This window comes from Malania oleifera, chromosome 5 (assembly GCF_029873635.1).
Source record: "Malania oleifera isolate guangnan ecotype guangnan chromosome 5, ASM2987363v1, whole genome shotgun sequence".
Taxonomy (NCBI): domain Eukaryota; kingdom Viridiplantae; phylum Streptophyta; class Magnoliopsida; order Santalales; family Ximeniaceae; genus Malania; species Malania oleifera.
The window spans coordinates 33,430,589-33,447,144 of record NC_080421.1 but is presented as its reverse complement, the minus strand read 5'-3'; positions in this window follow the sequence as shown (position 1 = coordinate 33,447,144).

Below are 16,556 nucleotides of genomic sequence, written 5' to 3'. Positions count from 1 at the left end.
TATTTTGAGAGTTTGCTTTGAGTGTTTCCCAAAATACTTCACTCATAAATATTACTTAGGAAAACTCTCTTTAGCTTGTGAATGTTCACATCCTCATTGCAGCTTTTGTGTTAATTGTAAATATATTTTTTGTCAAGCTAATCTTCATTATCATTTTTTGTGGACATAATATTATTTGAGGTTTAGATCTTTGAAAAGCACTTACTAATTTTCGTATATTTAATTCAAAGATCATTTTTATTATCATATCTCCCATTACTTGATAAATACATTTTTGAGAGAAAAATTTGAAATACTCTACTGAGCATTAATTCTAATCATATAAGAGTGCATTTTTGCTTATTGGTGTACATCATTTGCTTATTTTAGAAGCTTGTTATTTGTACACAAAATCTTTATTATTGGTGAATTCTCGATGTGTGGTCATAAGAGGATTGCACTGGTCTATCACGTGCACCGAATTGACTCAGACTTGGTTAGGAGAGCACTAGATAGACTTAGGCCTGGTTAAAAAAGTTTCAGACTGGTTCAGAACCGATTAGGAGAACTAGGAGCACCGTCCTACAAGGTGTATTGGTTGGGGTTAACCCTATAATGTGACATGGGGTATTCCTCGCCTAGTAAGGAGAGGAGGTTGTAATCGGTATCGCTCCACCCGTTAAGTGAGCATTTGTGGAATCCTCTTGCTTATGTTGAGGCGAGGATGTAGGCAACATTGGTCGAACCTCGATATCATATCGTGTTGTGCTTTCTCTTCCTTACACTATTTAATTTCCGCACTTAAATTTTTGCACTTGACTTAATCTGCTATGTATGATTTATATATATGCATATTTTAAGTTATTGTGAATGGTTAAGAAACACTAAGACTGCTATATTGTTTTACATATCTACTCAATTTATTATTGTTGGGTAATTGGTATTTGCTTAGATAGGCCCTAAGTTGTGAAATACTGATTGCTGATTTGAACCTAACATAGGAAGAAATTTTTAAATACCCAATTCATCCCCCCTCTTGAGATTACACCAATTACATCAATTGGTATCAGAGCCTCATTGCATAAACTTAAACATTTTTGTAAAAGATCGCAATGACTTAATTTGGTGTATCCCCATTTGGTGAGGATCGATCATGGCTCAGGCCTCCAGTATTTTGTGGTGTCGATTACACCTCATGGAAAATTAGAATGAGGGTCTTCATAAAATTAATGGACCGGAGGGTTTGACAAGTGATTGCTAAAGGAAGATATGCACAAATTAATGAAAATGATTTTAAGTTGATTAATGCAAATGCCATGGACTTACTATATTGCGCTTTAGATTCTAATATTTTGTTTGAGATTATGGCATGTAATTATGAGAGAGATATTTGGGAAGAGTTGGATAGGAGGTATGGAGTGCCTAAGGAGAAAGATACCACCACTCTAGAAGCTCCACGCTCAAACAATCAGGTAATGGCATTTCATGGGCAAGTAACATTTGCAGACAGTGAGGTATATGATCCTCACTTTATTTCTATTAATGACTCTTGTTATAAATGCTGCTATATATCATTTGCTGAATCTAATGATAAATCTATTAATGATGCATTTGATGATTCTTGTGTTGATTGTTACAATATATCTTGTGATGAATCATCTGATTGCCCTTGTGATAATTCTGTTAATAATTCTTGCATTGATTCATGTTATATTTATTGTCAAAAATCTTATGATAAATCATGTAATAAATTAAATGATAAAGAGATGACCTCTAACAAAGAACTAGAAATAGCTTTATATAAAATCCATAAGCTTCTAGTTAGAGTGTCTAAACAAGAAATGATCTTGAAAAAGAAAAATAAAAGGTTGGCAATACAATTAGACAATCTAAAAGAATACTATGCCACTTTAGAAAAGAAAAAGATAGTGAAGATATTAAAAATTATCTGTTTTGAGAGAAAAATAGAAGATCATTCTAGAATGACACTTAAGGATAAAATAGAAGATCATTCTACAATTAGACAATCTAGATCATTTTTGAAACAATGGTGTCTAGATTCTGAGACACTCGACTAATCGATGAAGATAATGGATCTATATCTCTGCCCTTCTCCACTTAAATATCAAAGTATTATCTTAAATGGAAAGTTATAACTCCCGAGAATCGAACCCTAATCATTTAACTAGAAGAGTCTTGAGTTTACCATCTATGACACCCTCGAATGACTTATCAATACTAATTGGCCAACATAAAACGTTTGCATAAATCTTCCCAATCTAAATCGAGTATACGGCCTCCATAAGGTTGGAGAAACATTTTGACCCTTATTTTGAATATTTCTTAAGAACACATTGTTCAAAAGGACTTGTGATTGTTTTGAACTGTCAAGTCTGTTACCAAAGTGTCCTTGTGTTCGCAATTTGAAGTGATATAGGAAACAAAACCTTCAATTAGTACCATTGGTTATCTGCACATCTGACTAAAATGGAACACGTTCCTCAGAGCCTATAGATTCACCTTTCAGAAAAGCTTTTTTAGTACCATCACTGATAGGCTTTTTCAAAAAAAAAAAAAATCAAAAATCAATCCTTCTGTAGCAATATGTTATTCATTGTTTTGGAAATCCATGTGCTGCCATTGACACCTGCATGCTCGTCTGGGTCTCTTTTATCCTCAGAGTTTGGACTTGTAATTATCTCTGTTCAAAATTAGGGTCTAAATGTTGTATGTTTGTTACTATAAAAAATCATCCAAACCTTTTATAGCAACAAACATATAAAGAAGGGCAACTATAGACACCTAATTTTACACAGATTGAAATTAATTGAAGAATAAAAGTGTCTAATTGAAATTTCTCTCCCCTTTCTTTAAGACTTTGTTTATAAATTTCAAACTTGAACCTTCAATTGCACTTTTAAGACTTAATAGAGCCTTAATTAAGCAAATTGAGGAGTTATCTAAGATAAGGATAAGCTTCTATCCTTGGGAGAATTTTTTACATATTTTAATAAGTGTCAATGCTTCATCAATACCTAAACATTGTTGTCATCTGATAAGTTAATGGTAAAACAAATGCAATCACCAAGTAACGAACACAATCACCAAGTAATGTGTTATATCATAAATTGTTGGTTAAACTTTGAATAGTGAATATTAAATTGGGTATGGTTAGGTTTAGATCCAAATTCAACATTCTAGATTATTTTTTTTATGGTTTTATTTGAGGTAATTTAGTTGGGATTAGAGCAGGAAGGTAGTTTAGGTTTGCAAGTGCTCTAAGATATTTGGATCATAGTTAGATGGAAACATGAGAAAGTGGCAAGGTGGCTTGAGAGTGTCTCAGGGTAATAATAAGACATTTCTTTTGTGATTTCTTCTTAATTTTTCACTCTATTATAAGAGGAAGAGAGAGAGAGAGAGAGAGATTTGCACCTCATAAATAAATTGCATTAATTTTAAAAATAATAAATTTCAACCAATTAAATTTTTTCTTAAATTTATTGAAATTAAAATTCTAAAAAAAATAATTGAACCAATCTTAATTCAGGATCTTAAACAGCAAATAATTGAAAATTAGTAAAATATTTTAAAGATTCAAAATTATGAAAAAAATTGGATTTGGGATTTGGAGGCCTATGAAGGCATACTGACTTCTTTTAATATTATAATATAGATTTGCATCTCATATTATTTATATTATACATTATTATAAAAAAATCTCAAGAGCTTTGAATTGAGATTCTAAACAATTAAATGTGTCTTCTCTTCTGCCCTTTTTAACTAAGCAATTTCTTCCTATACACACTTTAGCTCATTCCTTATAATATCTAATGATGACATAAATTGAAAACCACCTTCTTTAGTATAGTTAATTAATCTTTTTTCTAATTTTGAAACACTTTTGCTTCATTAAATCAATTGATGTCCCTGCTTGCAATACAGAGATCTCTTTTTATTAAAATATGTTTATCTTAAAATTGTTAAGAATTTGACTTGTGATTTTGTCCCGCATTGAAAAAAGTGAGTAGATGATGGGTACTTATATATGTAGTTGGACTCAAAACTCAATAAGCTTAAAATTTTGGGTCAAGTAGATGTTTACCCATGTGTATCAAGCACACTTACGAACTCCTCTGGTGTTAAAAAGTGGTATCAGAGTCGATGATTTATAACTCTGGGTAATATCCGGCCTTGTACAAACCATTGCATACATCAAACTACCAATTGCTGATGAGTATGGAATTGCTTCCATTTCTTCCACTTCTTTCCTTGAAGAAAGACGCGATCTTTTACTCAACTTGAAGTGATTTGCCAATAGAGTAATGACTGGCTTTTCATTCTTCATGTTGAACTTTTCAAACACCCGTTCAACATAATTTTCCTATGACAATCACAATTTCTTGGTTTTCCTGTCACGAATAATTTTCATGCCCAATATCTGCTGAGCTGGACCTAGGTCCTTCATGTCAAATAATTTGGATAGCTCTTGCTTTAGTTTGATAATCAAACTTGCATCCTGTTCGACAATCAACATGTCATCAACATAAAGCGTCATATAATGAAATTACCATTAGGGAATTTTTTGAATGTAGACACATTGATCTGTTGTAGTTCTCTTGTAACCATGACCCACCATGAATGAGTCAAACTTTTTATATCATTGTCTCAACGCTTGCTTGAGGCCATATCGACTCTTTTCCAACTTGCAGATCATATCCTCCTTCCCTAAAACTTCAAAACCTTCAGGTTATTTCATATAGATTTCTTCCTAGCTCTGTACTCAACTTCAGCTGAAGATCTTGAAACCACTCCTTGTTTCTTTGATTTCCAAGATATCAATGACTCACCTAAGTAAACAACATAACCAGTTAAAGATCTTCGTGTGTCTGGGCAACCAGCCCAATTTGCATCACAAAAATACTTAATATGCAGCTCTAAATTACTTGGGAAGAAAATTCCTTTGCCTAGTGGACCTCTAATATACTGAAGTACTCTATTGGCTGCAAGCTGATGAGGTTCCCTGGGTTGAGATACAAATTGGCTTAACCTATGCACAGCATAGGTAATGTCTAGTCTGGTTAGAGTTAAGTATAATAATCTGCCAATTAACCTTCTATATTGAGCAAGATCAGCAAGTGGTTTACCTTCATACTTGGACAATCGCAAGTTTTGTTCCATAGGAAATTTAACAAGTTTGCTGCCAATAAAACATGTATCATTCAGAATTTCCAGTGCATATTTTCTCTGATTTAAACTAATTCCTTCATCATTTATTGCTACTTCAAGGCCTAGAAAATATCGTAATGCTCCCAAATCTTTCAAACCAAATTTAGCATCAAGAAGATGCTTCAAATTATCAACACAAGTAGGATTGTTAGGATTGTTACTAGTAATCAAAATATCATCTACATAAACCAATAACACTGTGAAAGAACAACTAGACGTGTGAGTGAATAATAAATAATCAGACTTTGATTGAACAAATCCCATCTATAGAATTGTGGTAGAAAATTTTTCAAACCACTGCCTTGAAGCCTGCTTGAGTCCATAAAGACTCTTATTTAATTTGCACACAAGATGCTCCCCCTCTCTGTGAAAGCCTAATGGAAGAGATATGTATACATCCTCAATTAACTCCCCATGAAGAAAAGCGTTATTAACATCAAGTTGATGTAAATACCACCCTTTCACAGCAGCCAATACAAGCATTATGCGTACTGAAACAGACTTGGCAATAGGAGAAAAAAGTGTCTGAGTAATCTAAGCCAAGTTGTTGAGTGAAACCTTTGGCAACCAAACGAGCCTTATATCTTTCAATGGAACCATCCGGATGATATTTAATTATGTACACCCATTTGCAACCAATGGGAGATTTACCTGGAGGTAATGTAGTAAGAGTCCATGTGTTATTAAGTTCCAAAGCAGCAATCTCTTTGTCCATGGCTTCTCTCCACTCAGAAAACTGAACTGCTTGATGAAAAGAAGCAGGTTTTGAGGGTGTAGAATTAACAGCCATTACAAAGGAATGAAATGAGGGGCCAAGGTGAAAGTAGCTTAGACTAGTAGAAATGCCATATGGTAAACCAAGAGCAGGTTTATTACTGACAAGTTTACAAGAATAATTTGATAAGTAAGAAGATCTAATAGACCTTCTCAAAGAAGGAATAGAAAGAATAGAAGGAGAGGATGGAGTATCTGTAGGATCAATGTTAATGGGAATGTTTGCTAAAGAACTAGGATTTTCTGAATTAAGGTTAGAAGAATTATGTTCAATGGAAGAGATATGATTTTCAGAATATGTAGGTATAGTGGAGTGAGAAGTAGTAGATTGTGAAGAAATAGAAGCAGAAACAAGAACAGAATTAATATCATAAGATCCAAATGTAGAATGAGGAAAAACAAAATTATCCAAATAAGAAATAGAAGGATTAACAGATTTTTTAAAAGGAAAGATATGTTCATAAAATTGAACATCTCTGGATATGAAAATAGAATTAGTTTCAATATCCAAAAGCTTATATCCTTTAATACCATGAGGGTAGCCTAGAAACACACACTTTCTAGCCCTAGGAGCAAACTTGTGCCTATTGTGAGAGAGAGTAGAAGCAAAACATAAACAACCAAAACATTTCAAATGAGAATAAGAAGAAGACTTGCTGAAAAGAAACTCAAAAGGACTCTTATTACCTAAAGATTTAGAAGGAATCCTGTTAGGTAAGTAATCAACAGTCAATATGCAATCACCCTAGTAGCTCAATGGCACTTTGGATTGAAATAACAATGCTCTTGCAACATTGAGTATATGTTGATGCTTCCTCTCAATAATTGCATTTTGTTGAGGAGTATCAACACAGCTCAATTGACATAAAATTCCATTTTTATGAAAAAAAATCTTTAAAAATAAATTCAGTGCCATTGTCACTCATGATGGTCTGAATTGTGGTATTAAATTGTGTTTTAACCAAAGCAGCAAATTGGGGAAGAAGAAACTGAGTATCAGATTTTTGCTTAACTAGATAAACCCAAGTACACCTAGTAAAATCATCCACAATTGATAGAAAATATCTAAAACCTTCAAGAGTACAAGTAGCAAAAGGACCCCATAGATCACAATGTATTCGCTCAAAAGGTTTATTTGAAGCATTACTACTACAAGCAAAAGGAAATCATCTGTTTAGAGAAATGACAAACATCACAACATTCTGGTTTATTGGAAATATTTACATCAAGATCATCTTTAAGCAAAGAAAACTTGGAATAAGAAGGATGACCTAGCCTATTACGCCACAATTCTGAAGAAGAATAACCAGCATGAGTATAATTGACAGCAAGGGCAATATGTACAATCTTGCAACAAATACAGCCCATTGTATTCTTTACCCAGTCCAATCGTGCTTCATAGAGCAAGGTCCTGAATGAAACAGTAATTACCAAGAAATATAAGACAATAATGAAGATTTTTGGTAAGTTTACTAACTAAAATCAAATTAAAACTAAATGTAGGAACACATAGAACATCAGTGAGGATGAGAGTAGAAGAAAGTTATACTGTGCCTATGTGTGTGACTAAGGCCTTTTCCCCATTTGGCAAATAGACATAAGTTTGTACAATAGAAGTAACAAAGGTCAACTGAGAAACAGAATGGACCATTTAGTCAGTAGCTCCAGTATCTATGATCCAATTATTGGATTTAGAGTCATGTATATGAATAGATGGAGCAGAAAATTGAGCAGAAAATATGGAATGAGATAGATTTGGTTGAAACCAAAAGGAGTTACCTAAAAAATTAGATGAATAAGAAGGAGTAGAACTGCTGCAAGCATGGAAAGAAGATTGAGAAGATGCAATGGGTGCTGAAACAGATGTAGTCTGATGAGGAGTTTAAGTACCAAATCCTGATCCAGTTATTGAATGACTTTTCAAAAAGGTAAGCAACTGCTCACATTGAGCATGAGTAGTTGGACATTGTTCCGAGGAAGGCTGTTGTTGTGTAAAGTTTGGCTGCAAAGGACCACCAAAAATATTTGATGAAAGTTGTTGTGTCTGAGGCATGCTTTCTGAATGAAGACCAATTTGGGGCAACGAACCAACCACTCGATTAGCCATAATTTTGTGACCTCCTTTAAGTTTGTACCCTAGAGGATAACCATGAAGCTTATTGTAGTGACTTAGAGGAATTATAATATTTTGATAATAAAAGGAAGGGAGAAAATACCAAGAGAGGTTTTGGGTGATTCTGAATTTCATCGATGAGGAAAGAGTTCGTCGACGAGTTGTCTTTATGACCTCATCAACGAGGTGATGTGGCTCGTTGACAAAGGCCAGTGTATAAATAGTGATTAATGCGATTTTTTAGCTTAATTTGGCTGCATAATCTCTCTCTCTCACTCTCTTTTCAGTTCCCCTCACTTCTCTCTTGCTTTCTGGGCCGTTCTTCACTGGATCAACGATCCGAAGCCACCACAACACTCCTAGGGAAGTTCCCTACATAACTGCTGGAGTGGATCATTGGTGGGGCTAGTTCGGAATCCATCCCAAATCTAGGGTAACGTTTTCTACTTAATATTTGACTTCTTGATAGTTGTAGAAAGTATAGTATACATAGAAATACTGAAGTTTAGTTTTGGGGGATATCATTTTTAGGGTGTTGAACAGGGAACTCTTAGGGTGCAGGATTGTTTTCCTAGGGGCTCTTTAGGAATCAAGTAAGGGAATAAACTAAGTTAGTTATTTTATGAAAATGTATGTATGTTATTACAGCATTTGATTTCAGGAAAATAAATATATTTATATATGTTTTATATTTGGGAAATACTGCTGAAAATGATGGTATGTTAAATATATGAAAAACTTATTTCGTGTGACATGAGTAGAAATTATAATGAAATACTATTTTCTGGGAATATAATAAAGATATGGATTTTTATAATGTGAAAAACTAGCGTACGAGCTGAGATTTTTATATGATTTGCCGACGTACGAGCCGAACTATGGATATGTTTGCCGGCGTATGGGCCAAGCAATGGATATGATTTTTCAGCGTACGGGCTGAGTTATGGATACGATTTGCCGGCGTACGAGCCGAGTTATGGTAAAATATGAAATACTGACGTACGGGCCGATGATTTTTATGATATGTATAAATATGCAAAATGATGCGATGATATTGATTTGGCAACTAATAGTATGAAATATCCATGTATCACAATTTGATTATATGTTATATGTTATCAGAACCTGGTTGGTTTGGTCTAGACTAGCACTTGCATGGTACCGATACTATGTGTTCATGATTTATCATGATATTTGTGTTAACGCTGTTGTACAGAGTGGCGTGAGGTTGGATGGTCGTCGATGTGGTTTTAAGAAGTGTGAGCACCCCTCGTGTACGGACCAGGTCTGGTAGACCCATCGGACTTACAAACTATACTTTTGACTTGGCAGCGATGCTAACTATTCTCAGGTCTCGCCTTCGATCCACACAACCCAGTCATGTGGGGGTAATACATGACAACAACCAGCTAACCTACCAGGGTTGTTTTTGTATTATATTATATAAGATGAATTTTATTTATGAAAATCCTGTATGTTTTACCATCATATGAAAATATATGTTCCTAGATATGATACAAACAGTTATACTGATATGTTTATGTATGATTTTATATAGAACACAGAAATACTTATGTTGCCACACACTAGTATTAATTTATTTTCCTTACTGAGACGTGTCTCACCTCGAATTACATCAACTTTTCAAGAGCTCCGGATAGGAGAGTAGATAAAACTTCGCTGAGGTAGTTATTGTCAATCTGCCCTTCCTAATGGGTAAGTATTTTGATATGGTCGGATGGACTTTTGAGAAGTGACTCTTGGGCATCTTTTGGGTTGTGTATTGTGTATATACGTAAATACAATGGATATAGCAACTTTAGTTTTGTGATAGATGGTTTTGTGTTTATGTTATTATGATTGTATGTTTCCTGCTGCTTAGGCTTCCATTATGTATTTCTGATGTATCCCTGGTACCCACGGGTCTAGGTGGATTATGATCTGCTGGATTTATTATATGGGTTTAATTGTATTATAAATATATATATATATATATATATATGGAAATTAAGCAGGTCATTACACTTATAGCATTTATCAACTATATGACCTGTTAAACCACTATAGGTACAAATTGGTCTTTCTTTCTTAGAATGCTCTCCTCCTTTACCACATTTGAAATGCTGAAATTGTCTTTTGTTGTGGTTAACAAACATCGTAGCAACAGTTGCTTCAAGATTATGACCTGTAATGTCATGACCAATATTTCTCCTCTTTTCTTCTTGTAGAACCAAAGAGCAAACTTTGCTTAATGAAGGAAATGGTTCTCTTAGCAGTATTTGACCAATAAGATTGCTATAACTATCATTTAAGCCCATCAAGAACCTGAAAACATGTTCCTTGTGTTGAACATCCAATTGAGAAGCCTTGGATCCACAAATACAAGCGTAAGAACATACGGTAAAAGGTTGATAGCTGACAAACTCATCCCATAAAGTCTTGAACTTTGTAAAATAAGAACTTACTGAGAGTGATCCTTGTGAAAGATGAGAGATTTCTTTCTCAAGTTCAAACAATCGTGGTATATTACCTTGTGAAAGTCTATCCTTAAGATCAAACCACAAATCCTTTGCATTATTGATATACATCACACTAGCTTTTAATTCTATACTCAAAGAATTGGTTAGCCAAGAAAGAACTGTAGTGTTGCAGCGACTCCAAGAATTGAATAAAGGAGAAGAAGGATCTGGTTCTGCGGTCAAACCATTCACAAATCCAAACTTGTTCCAGGAACTCAAGGCCAAGAACACTGATCTAGCCCAACTAATATAATTTTCTGGACCTATAAGAGGTTGAGATGTAAGAACAAAACCTGGACTCTCATTCGCAGGAAGAAAATAAGGATTATTAGCATATTCATCCGCCAATGTTGTGCTTGGATTGGACACAGATTGCGAAGAATTAGAAGTAGATGTTGTCTATGATGAACCAGTAGCGGAAACCATTGAAAATATTGAAGAAACTCGAAATCAAGAATCTTCAACGCTCTAATACCACGTGAAATTTATGAAAGCATTTTCGATTACTGTATTGCAGTGAATTGCTTGATTATCTCTATTATGCTCGAGAGCTTACAAAGATATATATATATATATATATATATATATATATATATATAGAGAGAGAGAGAGAGAGAGAGAGAGAGCAAATTACAATAGAAAAACTGATAACTAATCATCTAAAATAATTATAATAACTAAATTAAGCAAATAGCTTAACTGCTTGCTATTACAGATAACAAAGTCAGTTTATTATTCTATTGCTACTAATACTTCTCTGCTGTTGAGATTAACAAAAAGACATGTTCTCTTCTAGAGAATATTATACTCGTGTGGAGTAAAAGTTATAAGAAATAAATTAAATAGGATTTAAAGAAATATTTCAATAGTTAGAGTCTCGTACTAATAACGTGTTATAAAAGATACAAGAAAATAAATAGAAAAATAAATAGAGACAAGACAGAAATTTGACTTGGTTTGGATATACCTACTCCACGGGCAGATGGGATTAAAAACTACACTATCTTGACCGGAATTATAAGATGATTTGATCCCGACCTTATACAAAATATCGGAACCGGCCTTGTATAAGATATCTCTTTTCTCTTTATCTCTCCTCTTCTTTTTATATGTCTACTTACTTCAAGCATACAAATCTGTATATAAGCATGCGCATATATGTGTTTCAAATAAGAAAGGAAGAATTATCTAAACATTTATTAAGGTGAAAAATAAAGGGGTGGAAGATGGGGTAACATTCATATTTTTCGTGAACACAAATGAATTATTAAAAATTAAAAAAGAAAATTGAATCTTGTTGAAACAAAATACGAAAACGAAAAAAGCTGTTCTGCTCACTCCCACTTTCTAAACGGAATCTCTCTCTCTCTCTCTCTCTCACACAAACGGTTTAAAATTTCCCACCAAAAGTCATACAACGAAAATCTCCAACAAACTGACCCAGGCGAAATAGAGCAATGATGGCTATGAATCAAACTGCGCACGGCGAATCGTCGCCGAATCAGTGCTCTTGGACATCGGCGGAGCACACGCAATTTGAGACGGCGCTTGTAACATTCCCCAAGGACACGCCGGGCCGGTGGAGCAAGATCGCCGGCTCACTCTCCACAAAGTCGCCGTCGGAGGTTCAGGAACAATACGAGAAATTAGTTGACGATGTGAATCTGATCCTACCTGGCCGGATCCAGCTCCCGCATTGCGGCGACGACTCGCCGCCGAGGAATGTCCCCGCCGGTTCTCCAACTCAGTCCTCTTGGAATTGGGAGGAGGTGAAACAATTTCTGGAGGCGCTTGAGGCAATCCCTGATGGCACGCCGGACCGTTGTAACAAGATCGCCGGCCTATTCTCCACAAAGTCGCCGGCGGAGGTTCAAGAGCACTACGGGAGATTGGTTGCAGATAATGGGACCGAATCGGAGGATCCCTGGACTCGAGAACAACACAAGTAAATACCTATTTCTTTTGAAATTCTTTATTTCATTTCCGAAAACGAAAAAGCTTTTCTGAGAATAGGGTGTTTTTTTCTTTTTTTGTGCAAATGTTGCCTTCTCTGTCAATCAAGAAACGAGCCGCATGACAAAATCTTGAAAAAAATATATATATATTTTCTGTCTATTAAATACAACAAAAAAAAATTATTTAAACATTATAAAAAAAATTTTGAATCAAATGTTAAAACATATCTAAAATTTAATTTTTTTCCCCCAATGATTTACTATATATTTTATCTTTTTCTTTAATAAGGAACATGAAAAATTAAATGTATTCACATATTCTTTTCATTTCCCTCGGATTTCAACGAGAAGTTCCTTTACTATACATACTATAAGATTATGTAAAATAAAAATGTAATTAAAATTATACAAAGACGTGATTGTTTAGAAAAAGAAAAGTTACTTATACCAAAAAATTGTACTATAAATCTATCTAAATAAAATAAGATAGGATTGTGTATTTAATATTGTTATATTTTACCTTTAAGGAGATAATATATTTTCATTGGATAAGTTATCAAATCTTTATATCATACAATAACTTTTACAGAAATAAATATTTTGTGAACCAAAAACAATGAAAAACATAAACTGACATTAAGATTCATTTATAGAATGAAATTGATCAGCATGAAACGAATTAAAGATGGGATGAAACTATTGTTAGAATTCATTATTATTTCTAATTTGTCATATAAAAAGACTGTCTTGCACTTCTTTTCTAACTTTTGGTGAATGTGAAAAATAATTCATTTCTCAAAAATATTATTAATGCATAATCATCTAGTTTTGTAATCCTTCAAATATATCACTAAAATCTCTCTAAACATGAGGTTAATATTTTTTATATTTTTAAGACATAATAACAATAATAATAATAATAATAATAATAATAATAATAATATGATATTTTCATTTAAGCAAAGGCTAGGATTTTTTTTTTTTTTTATAACCTAAAGACTCCAACCACTATCGTGTCACTTTGAACACTATGGTGCAGCATCAAATTCGAGGGGTGAAAGTTGTCCGCCCATTGACGCACTCTTGGTAATTCACCGGGGTAAACTTTCAAGAGAGAATCGAACTCATGACCTTGAGTTTACCAAAATCACAAGTCGTGCTTACCACTCGAGCCAATCCGGCTGGGTGCAGAGGCTACGATGTTATCTTGTAGTAGCAGCAGCAGTTGCTATTGTTGTTGTTGAGAGACAGTTTGTTCGTATTTTTATTTTTTTTTCCTTTTTTGAGTTTTTTATTTAGTACCAATTAAAATTGTCTTTCAAAAATGAAGATCGATAAATAAATAAAAATTCTATACAAAAATTATCATTCCAGTAGAATACAATTTCGCATTCATCTATGCAAATCAAACATCACAATGATGAATTAAGGTTTGAGCTTCAATTAATTCCAACCCCCATCGCAAACAAAGAGGTGTAAATTCTTATTTCTTGGTTTTCTAAGTTAAACAGTTCCATTTTACAAAATACTTACGTTAAAGAATTCGCAATTCAATGAAGTCATATATAATAATGGGAGTTTGATTTGGGGTTGATGAATTGAACAGCCGATTTCTGTTTGAACTAACGCTATTTGGAAGCCAAGATTGGAGGGCTAAGGTGTGGAACAGACACAAATGGATGGCGAAAACCCCGGCCGAAACCGCAAGCAGCACCTCCGCTCCCAGCACCTTCCAGCCCAGCACTGCCGCCGTTGAAAGCCCGGTTCCTCCGCCCATCTGCCTGTGGCAGCCACAGGCATTGCTGCCTTCAGCCTGTGGTGATGAAACCCCAGTTCCTCCGCCCATCCGCCTGTGGCCGCTGCCGCTGAGGGCATCGCAGCCTTCAGCCTCCCCCATCCGAGGCGGTGATCCGAACAATAATAGCGTCTAGTTAGCACGTTCATCTCTGCATGCACATATGTACATAATATGGTCTCTTTTTTCTTTTTTTAAAAGGATAGATGCTCCAATCCAAATCATTTTGTCAAATTGAATTCATTCACTGTTGTTGGTTAGGAAGAGTGGGATGATCATGTGAAGAAAAGATGGGAATTCATTTTACAAAAATATATTTTTGAAAAAATATTTTTTTGGCTAGCTAAGGATGTACTCTTTTGATCGTGTACTAGTCATTTTAAATCATTGGCCTTGATGAACAGAGCTTGGCTTTCCAAATAGATATGGCGATTTAGTATAGAATAAATGGAGAGGATTCAATTCATTTGTGTAAAGTATATATGGCCGCCGTGATAATTGATGATTGGTGTTGTTCAACTAAGATCATGGCAAGGGGTTGGTATGTGTAAAGGTGTAGCTAAGTAGCATGCAAGCTCAAATTTGGAAGGGGTTTTCATCTCCATTGGAGTGACATTTGGGCAACTAATGGTGTTCTAAAAGGATAAGTTTCTTTCTTCTTCAGCTTACTATTTAAGAAAGAAGTCATAATGGAGTTTATGTTTTTTGAATTTAGAATTTAGTAAATATCAAAGAGCTAGGGTTCGGAATCTAGTGGTATCAATTATCAATTTCTTAGAACTTTCTTGCCCATGGAATTAAGAGCAAACGAAGAGGACTCCATGATTTGTCCATTAAATTTCAACTCTTTTTGTAGTCAAGTTTACGTATGATCATCTTTAAAATCAACATTACACCAAGTAATTGAGACTCCCTTTTCCCGTAATCTATGGTGTCACACAAGTGCTTCTAAGATAAGCTTCCTATTGGGGTTGGAGACTTTGGGCAAGATTCTTATGTTTGACAACTCCAAAAAGGGGATGGTGTATATTAATTATTGCTACCATTGCAAATATGGTCAAGAGAGTATAAACTACATCTTCTTGCATTGCCCCTTTACATTTCTTGGGTCATGGCAAAGAACCTATATACACTACTTTATAGTTAGGGCAACATAAAACTTGAGAGACATCGATTTTTGAATGAAAGTTCATTTTGTCAATAGCTTGGAGTAGATCATCACAAGCTCCATATATATGGAAGTTCAATCTTTAACTATGGCACCATAAGGAACAATTTTCGTGTACACTATTAGATTGATGATAAGAGCAAATCTTGTGTCTATCCTAGACTAATTTTTGTGTACACTATTATGATAATACAATTGAAATGTATGAATGGCATATAAAGAATAATCATATTTTTAGGATAAAAACCTACAAAACAAAATGTGTCATAGTAAATATTTATTCTAAAAATTTCAATCATCATAGATTAAAAAAAAAATTCAACACATAATAATTCTAAAAACTAACACATGATAATCCAATTAATCAAAATAATGGGGGTGATAGGTCTCAAAAAATTAGACTACAGGTCTAGTTAGTTGAATTATAATAATGCAATATATTCTAACATAATTTAGTATACACTGTTATATGATAATAATAAAATTACTTTCCTTTTTTACTGCTTTTATTTTTAACATCATAATAATTTAATTACTAGCATAAATATAAAAATAGCATTTAATAACACTATATTACGAGGGCATTAGTACCTAGCTAGCATTCTTAGGGAATGTGAGATTACTCCAACCCTAAAACAAATGCAAGAATATATATATATATATATATATATATATATATATATATAGCAAATTAATAAAAAAATTTAATTTTATACATTATTAGTATTTTAAATTTTTAATTATATTAAATATTTTTTTTATTTTTTAAAGTATATAATGTTAAGAGAAATTATAGCAGAAAATGGGTTTCTTTCTTATTTTTCTTTCCTTTTCCCTAAAAAAATTCTTAATCCAAAAAAATGTGCTTTTTTCGGAGATATGACCCATTATTTGTGTTTTTGAAATTATATTGTGATAAAACCTAGTTAGCATTAGGTAAGTGGGAAGTTAGTGTAGGAATACAATAACCCTATCATGATGTCCTCAAAAATGACCTCCAAGGGGTTCACAACATCTTTGAACA